Consider the following 10,193-nt stretch of genomic DNA (forward strand, 5'->3'; position numbering starts at 1 on the left):
TTCAAAGGATTTATAATCATTTATTTAAAGGTATCCCTAGAAGTACTTGTAGATATGATATCTTTATACTTCATGGACAATATCAAACATACATACGTTATTTGTTTGACCACCTTCCTTGTAGAGTTTCTCTAACTTCTGATATTGGGCCATGCTGTTAATGTAAATGATTATTTGACAATTACATGTCATTGGATAGATAATAATTATTGTATGCAAAAATATATTATCGCTTTTAAATATGATGAAGATCAAAGTCATACTGCTATTTTTGTAAGTACTACTATTTGCGAAGTTGTTGCATTTTATAATCTTAATAAAAAAATATTCTGTATGTCATTTCATAATGCTTCTAAAAATAATGCCGCTATTTCAATATTAAGACTGCGTTTGAAACCACCACTTGACGAAATTTTTCTTGTTAGGTGTGCATGTCATATTTATAATTTAATTGTTAAAAGTGGCCTTGATTTATTTTCGACCGAGATTACTCATGTTAGAAGAGCAGTTGGTGTTACTCAAGGAAATAATAGACAATCTAGAAATAAGGAATTTAAGACTAAGTGTACTGAGCATAACCTTAACCTCAGATTCATGCCAAATGAAATTGTTACTAGATGGAATTATACATACTTATTTTTAAAATGTAGCTACAAATATAGATTGCCGATAACTGAAATTGCTAATGCGCATTGTACTGATCCAAACCGTATATTAATAACTAATACTTGGGAGGTCATTAATGATGTTGTTAAATTTTTACATAAATTTTATACAGCTACTGTTGAGTTTTCTGGAGCATATTACCCTACTGTTACTATGGCGTTAGTACATATAGCTTAAATTTCTTTTCTACTCTCTAAATTTAAGAAGAAAGATAAATATAAGGATGTTGTTGAAAAAATGCAAGCAAAATTCAAAAAATATTTCTTTCCAATTCCTCCGATTTACTTAATTGGTGTTGTTTTAAATCCTTCTATTAAGATGTCTAATTGTCACCAATTAATCAATGCTTTATATACTTATATGGAGATTGGACCAACTGAAACCCCAGATATATATTGTTATATGAACAAGCTAAATGATTATTCACAATAATTATATAATTATTATGCAAATATAATTGATGATGATGCTATTAATGTAGGCAATGTTAATCCCACTATGCATTGTACTACTTCTACTGCATCTGCTAACTATGAATGAAGATGAAGGCCTTGATGGTTATAATATTTGGTCTACATTTCTTTCCTCTCAAACCAGTAGCAGGAACATTGATGAACTTCAATTCTACTTGCAAAAGCAAACAGAGCCTCGCACAAATGAATTTTCACTGTTGGGATGGTGGCATGAGAATGAAAAGCAATTTTCTGTTCTTTTCGCTATGGCTCGGGACGTGCTGAATGTGCCAATTTCAACTGTTGCATCAAAGAGTGCATTTAGTCAAGCAAGACAACAACTAGGAGACACCCGTCACTCATTGGAAAGCAATGCTTTGGAAGTTTTAGTATGTTTCAGAGATTGGATTAGATCGGAACGAAGAAATTAGGGACGTGAAGATATTGATAAACAAGAAGACGAGGACCTTAGAGATATATTAACACATGGTAATTCATATGAATTTTAAACACTTCAGCAGATGGCCAAGAAGTTCATATTGATTATGAAGAACTTAGTAAGGCAATGCAAAACCTTTGAAGTTCTTGATTTATATTTAATAATTAAACTTTGAATTTACTCTTTTTTCTTTAATTTAGTTGTTGTAAAATATAAACTTTAATTTGCATTTTTGAATTAAAAAAAGAACTTGTAAATTATAAGTTCAATTTTTTTCCATCTTCATTGTATTCTATTATCATAAATTTTTAATGAAATATTCAAATAAAAGGATTTTAAAGCCTTTGAAATTTATTCAAACACTCTTTTTATAATATTATTTTTATATTTTATATTTTTACTTTATCTTAATATAAATTACGGTAGTTATACTTAATACACAAAAAAATATTTAAATAAAACCAGCCTGGCCCGACCCCTTAGGCCCGGAACCGTTCCAGTTCAATAATTCACCGGAGGGGCTAGAAATCGGTAAAACCGGTATTAAAAGACCGGACCGGCCCCTTGACACATTTAGACCCAAGCAAGTATAGTGTGCGGAGACCGGGGTCACTTTTCAGTTTTGATGGGATTGCACAATGGATCTGCACTTAGCCCTGCCCTGGTGATGGATGAATTGACGCGACATATCCAAGAGAAGGTTCCTTGGTGCATGCGTTTTGCGGATGATATAGTACTGATTGATGAGATAAGGAGCGGTGTTAACACTCGGTTAGAGGTTTGAAGACAGACCCTGGAGTATAAGGTTTTCAGGCTGAGCAGGACTAAGCCTGTAATGACCCAATCGATCATTTTAACTTTTAGAACCTCGTTCCCTAAAATAAAACTCCCCCTATGTGATTTTCATGATTTATGACTTGCGGGGATGGTTGGTTCGGAATTTGAAAGTGTTTGGGTTGAAATCGGAACACTTGGTTCCTTAAGTTAACCTTAAAAGGACATGCTTGACTTCGGTCAATATTTTGAGAAAACGACCCTGGAATCGGGATTTGACGGTTCCAATAACTCTGTATGGTGATTTTGGACTTCGGAGAGTGTTGGAAATTTAATTTGGAAGTCCGTAGTTAAATTAGGCTTGAAATGGCTAACATAAGAATTTAAATTTAGAAGTTTGACCGGGGAGTTGACTTTTTGTTATCGGGGTTGGAATCCAGTTCTGAAACTTTTCATAGCTCCGTTATATTATTTATGACTTGTGTGCAAAATTTGAGGTCAATCGGACTTGATTTGATAGGTTTCAACATCAAATGTAGAAGTTGGAAATTTTAAGTTTCATTAAGCTTGAATTGGAGGATGATTCGTAGTTTTAGCGTTGTTTGGTGTGATTTTAAGGTTTGACTAAGTTTATATGATGTATTGGGACTTGTTGGTATATTTGATTGAGATCCCGAGGGGCTCGAGTGAGTTTCGGACGACTAACGGATCACTTTTGGCCTTTGGAAAACTACTGGTAGCTGCTGGTATTTTTCTTCTGGCTTCCTTATATACGATCGCGTAAGTCGGTCTGCGATCGCGTAGAGTAATTTGGACAGTGGTGGATTTGTTCTACGCGATCGCGTGAATGGGGTTACGATCGCGTAGGCTTAATTTGGGCAGCTGGAAATTTGTTCTATGCCCATCGCGTGGGCACGTCCGCGATCGCGTAGGTTAGGCCAGCCTGTGCATCACGATCGCGTGTCGTTGTTTGCAATCGCGTAGGGGAAACTGAGGAGGATCTGTGCCACACGCTTAATACTTCGCGATCGCGTAGGTTTGTGGAGTCAGTGCTTCGCGATCACGTGGGACTTTATGCGATCGCGTAGGGTTATTTTATGGGCAGAAAAATTTGTGCTACGCGATCGCGTAGAAAAAATCACTGGGCAGAGAGTTTAAGTTCTGAAAATGGGACTTCGTCCCATTTTTCACTTTTAACGATTTTGAGCTAGTATTTGAACAATTTTTGGGAGATTTTAAGAGAAAATAATGTGGTAAGTGTTCTTAACTCAATATTAGTTATATTACCCGAATCCATCACTGTTTTTTATTATTTAATTGGTGAATTGAGTTGGAAAAAGTTTGAAAACCCTCTTGGATAGATTTGAGGATTTGAGGGCCGAATTTTTATCGAAATTTAGTAAATTTGGTATGGGTAGACTCGTGGTTGAGTGGACGTTCATATTTCGTAACTTTCGCCGGATTCTGAGACCTGGGCCCCATAGATGATTTTTTCAATTAATTTCGGACTTTTATTGAAAAATGTAGTATTTTCTTATAGAATTGATTCCTATAAATTTTAGTGATTGTATCGAATTATTTTGGCTAGATTCGAGCCAGACAGAGTTGGATAATCGTGGAAAAGGCCTTCTAGTAGATTAAATTAGAACAAATTGAGGTAAGACTCTTGTCTAATCTTGTGAGGGAGAAATTACCTCATAGGGGATTTAAATTAATAATTGTTGTTTATTGTGGGGGGCTACGTACACACGTGGTGATGAGAGTCCGTGCGTAGCTACTATTAATGATAAAGTTCGGGTAGTTTAGGACTCAAAAGCATGAATTACTTGTGTAAATTGTATTCTTTACTTAATTAAATTATTTGATATATATATATATATATTATGAATTTTTATATATAATTGTTAGGGAAGATATTAAAAGATGAAAATCTCATATGCTTAATTTTCTGTTTAAATTAATTAATTGTTAAAATAAATTGTTCATTCTCCCGAATTTATCTTATAATAAATATACTCTCCTTTCGGAGGTACATAAGAAAATGTCCTTCTTTCTTGTGGAGCAGGTCGAACGCCTCGACAAGATAGATGCATCTATGGATCGTGCCACACGTCCCTCAGCAGTGTACGCGATATTCTGGATTGGGTCGTATGACCTCGGCAGAAATCGTGCTTAATAATAATAATTATACGATACTTTGATAGTTTATTATAGCTTGTGAAGCTAGTTGATAAATTAAAAATGTTATTCCTGTAAATGAGACTATTGATAAATTGGAAATTTATTAGAATTGAAGGATTTTAATTAATATATTGAGAATTGTTGTAATTGAAGGAATTTAATTATTTCTGCTGGTTAAATAAATTATTGTTATATTCTGTGAATCATGCTGATTTAGATATTCTAGTTTTATTTCAATTATTATTATTGACCCATAGTGAGTGTCAAAGTCGGCCATCTCGTCTCTACCACTTCGAGATTAGGCTTGATACTTACTGGGTACACGTTGTTTACGTACTCATACTACACTTGCTGCACTTTTTGTGCAGGACATGAGGCAAGTACTAGTTGGAGACCTATCGTCTTACACCCACGTTATCCAGAGGCATAGTGGTGAGCTGCCTTTCTGAGTTGTTCTACAGCTACCGGTGTCTTTTCTTATATTTATATTCTGTCTATTTTATTTCAGACAATATTTGGAGTTTTGTATAATCTAATAGATGCGCAAACACTTGTGACATCGGGTCTTGGCACACACATTGATATTATTTTCTGGAATTTAAACTAATCGGTTTCTTTTATATTTTCTTTAATATTGCCAGTAAAGGAATAAAATTACTTAGAAAAATTTTCTGAAAATAATTAATATATGTTTAATTTATTGGTTGGCTTGCCTAGCTATAGTCTTGGGCGTCATCACGACCTATAGGTGAAATTGGGTCATGACAAAGATAGAGTACCTAGAGTGCAAGTTCAATGGTGTAACTCACGAAGCAGACGTGGAAGTGAAACTTGATACACAAGTCATTTAGAAGAGATAAAGTTTCAAGTATCTTGAGTCTATAATCCAAGGTAATGGGGAGATTGACGAGGATGTCACTCATCGTATTGGGGTGGGCTGGATAAAATGGAGGCTCGCTTATGGTGTTCTATGTGATAAGAACGTGCCACCTAGACTTAAAAGTAAGTTTTATAGAGTGGTTGTTAGGTCGACTATGATGTATGAAGTGGAGTGTTGGCCAATCAAGAACTCTCATACCCAGAAGTTATAAGTAGCGGAGATGAGGATACTGAGATTTATGTATAGGCATACTAAGAGAGATAAGATTATGAATGAAGATATTCGGAACAAGATGGGAGTGGCTCCCATGGTAGAAAAGTTGCGGGAAGTGAGATTGATATGGTTTGGAATGTAAAAATGAGATGCCCAAATGCCCCCGTGATGAGGTGTGAGAGGCTGGCCATAGTGGGTCTGAGGAGGGGCAAAGGTAGGCCTAAAAAATTAGGGTGAGGTGATAAGGCAAGATATGCAACATCTTCAGTTTACCGAGGACATGACCCTTGATAGGAAGGTGTGGAAATCGAGAATTAGGATAGAAGGCTAGTAGGTAGTCGCAAGCGTATCTTTCTCTTAATTGTAGGATTAATAGTATTCTCATATTTTTATTATACCTAGACCTGTATTACTACCAGTTATTTTTATTTTTTTTGCTTCAATTTTCTTGCTATCCTACTGGTATTAATAATATGTCGTGTTACTGTTTCCTTTCCATGGTTTGAGCACAATTGTTTTATTTTCAAAAAAATGATGTGACTATGGTTTACCTGAGCCGAGGGTCTATCAGAAATAGCCTCTCTACCTTTACAAGGTAGGGCTAAAGCTGTGTACATACTACTCTCAGATCCCACTTGTGAGATTACACTTGGTTTGTTGTTATTTTTGTATTTTTCTCGAAGGATTTGGACACATGGAGTGTTTCATGTTAGAGCTCAGCTAATAAAAAATGTAAATACGTAACAATTTGCTAATAACAAGAAGATGAATAGACAAGAATTTCGAATAGTTTAGAGAGAAATTTGGACCAACACTTTGAAAAATGATAAATGATCTTTGCTTGTTTACATATATTACACAGAATTATCTCATCGTTATACATTATAATTAAATGTTGAGGGTGAATGAACGGGTTATTGGATTAACATAGTAGAAGTTGACCAACCTACTAAAATTTTGAATAACCAAATTAATACCGTGAATGAATGTATTATCAGTTGGAGCATACACTAGAAGTTAGTGCTATGTAAAAAGCGTAAAGTATACATTATAATTTCTGACAAGTTAAAACAAATTATTAACTAAAGAACACTCACTTTAGCAACTTCAAAATAATGACGAATGATTTAGTGCAAATTGCTAACACAAATTATCTCGTTCAAACTACATGATATTTTTTATTTATTGAGATAAAATCTTATTGCTTAAGGTGAGAACTTTATACAAGTGAAGTATTCTTTAAAGTTTCTGCATCACGCAATTTTTGGACTGTGGTAGATAGAATTATCCATCACGATTTTATTACAGCATATTAATGTGAAGTTTGATAGGATTATGCATGATTATAACCTATGTAAGAGTCAATTACTCAGTTAGTCATTGAACTATCTGAAATTATAGGTGGAAATCACTTTTCTTTCATTTATAGGGTCATTCAATGGTTTGTTGATTTTTCCGGTGAAACATTATTGACTTGAAAGTCCACGTAGATTTTTATATATATTTTTGAACCATTTAAAAATAATTTATACCCAAACAAATCATAAAAACCTATCCATACACCCAATCTGACTTGACCCGACCCATTTGTAAAGATATAAACCAACCCAAAAGTATTTCAATGATATATTAGATGAGTGAAATCACTTACTAATTTTCGAAGAAAAGTAAAGTATTTATAAGTAATAACTTTACTTGTCTTTATAAGCAAATTTAAAAACTCAAGCTAATAATACTAGAGATCTATTTTTTATAATATAATAATTGGTCCAAGGTATTTTTATATTATGTGGGTTTGAGAGTCGAAAATATATCTGCTTTTTATAAATAATAGGGGTCCAAGGTGTTATTGAATTTATGTTGTTTGAGAGAAGAAGAAGAAGAAGGAGCATGAATTTTGTATTCGTTTATATCTTTACAAATTGATCGGATCGGGTCAGATTGGGTGTATCAGTAGGACCGTCAAATTTGGCCCAAATCCATCTGATCTGCCCAACCCGGCCAATATTTCATGGGTTGGGCGAGTGATATATCTCAGTAAAAATTGCATGGGGCGCCCTATTTAGTCGCCCCCATTTAACCTATACTCATATTTTTAAAATTATTTAACCTATACCCTAATTTGACAACTTCAGATCCTGCGACCTATGCGCTCCTTTCTTCCTCCTCTTCTTTTTTCTCTCAAACATGTTATCTTGTAAGTTACACATGTTATCGTTTCTGAAAATTGGACAAAGCGACAAATCAAGAAGAAAGAAAGACTCGTCACTGCCTCTTAAACATTAATACATCCCAAAACAAAGTACGTAAATAATAAAACAAGAGTTTATTGTCAATACTCGAAGAAGCATCAACTGAAGTTTGGGACTGCAGGGACAAACTTCAGACATTACCAGGTAATAACATCTGAAGTTTGGACAACTTCTGAAGTTTGCAACTATCATGCCAGAAAAAATTATCCGAATTTCAAATATAACAAGCTGATTTTGTCTGAAGTTTGTACTACAAACTGAAGAATTTCAGACTAATTTGTCTGAAGTTTGCACTATGAACTGAATTTTTTTTTATTGTTTATGTAAGTCAGGCCAAACTTCAGACGAAAATATCTGAAGTTTTACTTTGTTACTTCAGGTAAAAAATTCTGAAGTTCAAACTTCCGATATAAATTCTTGCTACTTCAGGCCCTGTATGTCTGAAATTAACCGAAAAGTGGGTACACTTACAATTATTTTTACAAAGCGGGTATAAGTTAAAATGTGACCCAAAAACTGGGTATAGATGCAAATCCTCCTATATCTGATGATGGTTCACTATGGGCATTGCCCAAACTAACCCGTATATAAATGGGTCAACTTGGGCTGAGTCAGTAAACCCAAATCAACCCGTGAAATTCAAAAGTTAGCCCAACAGGTCATTGTCACAAGTCTAGAAAGCAATCTTGATATATTGGAAGTATTGTCAGTTGTTCTACGCATAATCCAAAGGTGGGATTTGCCTAGGGGTGTTCGTCGGTTGGTACGGTACGGTATTGTCACGACCCAAACTCCCTCTGTATAACATCGTGACAGCACCTAGTCTCTATGACTAGGTAAGCCAAACAAATTGCGAAAAATAACAAAACGAAAGTAAAACTTGGCAACCAACAGCAGTAGATATCTAAATAACTAGTAACAATGCCGCTCGGCATATAAAATAATAAATACTCTATAAATTCTTAGTCTTTCCAAAACCCGAAACATCGTAAGTCATAAGCTACATGAGGAAACTAGTATCTCTACACACCAGAGTCTAATAAAAGAAATACAAAAAGTAATGGACATAGGGGAGAATAGAAGGGGACTCCTAGGTCTGGGTCGCGAGCAGATATACCTTGAAGTCTACGGAACAATAGCAAATGCACAATTAATAGCGAGGCTGGTATGCTAAACTTAGATCTGCACACGAAAACATGTGCAGAAGAGTAGCATGAGTACACCACAATGGTGCCCAGTAAGTGCCAAGCCTAACCTCGGTCGAGTAGTGACGAGGTCAGGTCAGGCCCACTGGTAAATAATAAATAAGGCAGGAGAATATATAGAGACTAGAATTTAACAAAAGAAAACACAGCAAGGCAACAGTACAACACACATGGGTAAGCAGTAGGGAAGCTCCCGAGATACCGTCTCGTAGTCCCAAAATAAATATATAGGAAGAACTCCCAAGGTACCGCCTCGTAGTCTCAAAGGTAAATATACAGGGAGAACTCTCGAGGTACAGCCTCGTAGTCTCAAAAGTAAATATGCAGGGAGAACTCCCAAGGTACCACCTCGTAGTCTCAAAAGTAATTATGCCGGGAGAACTTTCGAGGTACCGCCTCGTAGTCTCAAAAGTAAATGTACAGGGAGAACTCCCGAGGTACTGCCTCGTAATCTCAAAAGTAAATGTGCAGGGAGAACTCCCGAGGAACTGCCTCGTAGTCTCAAAAGTAAATATGCAGGGAGATCTCCCAAGCAACCGATGTGCAGGGAGATCTCCCAAGGAACCGCCTCGTAGTCTCAAAAGTAAATGTGCAGGGAGAACTCGCGAGGAACCGCCTCGTAGTCTCAAAAGTAAATGTGCATGGAGAACTCCCGAGGAACCACCTCATAGTCTCAAATGTAAACACACATCTCAAACCGATAAATACAACAGTTAACAACAAGATTTTCTACAGTTATACTGATAAAGAACAAGAAAAAGCAGAAAATCAACTAGGCATGCTTCAAAAAGTTCAAATAAGCAGTTAAAGCACGTAGACATGCGATATTAGACTAAACACGATAACTACACATATTGGAATAGCTCAATTAAGAATGAAAACAGACTAATACTCATTTAAATTGTATAACTCAAATTTAAGGAAAAACAGGTTGCTACTCAGTAAGATAAATTAGGTTTTACAAATAATAGCCTGTGTACATACTCATCACCTCACGTAGACGATCACATATCACAACAGTACCAAATCCTAAGGGGATTTCCCCCACACATGGTTAGGCAAGCCACTTACCTCGAACCAAACTCAATCAATCGGTAACAATGCTTTTTCCATGAATATCCGACTCTGAAT

This window comes from Nicotiana tabacum, chromosome 14 (assembly GCF_000715075.1).
Source record: "Nicotiana tabacum cultivar K326 chromosome 14, ASM71507v2, whole genome shotgun sequence".
NCBI classification, from domain to species: Eukaryota; Viridiplantae; Streptophyta; class Magnoliopsida; order Solanales; family Solanaceae; genus Nicotiana; species Nicotiana tabacum.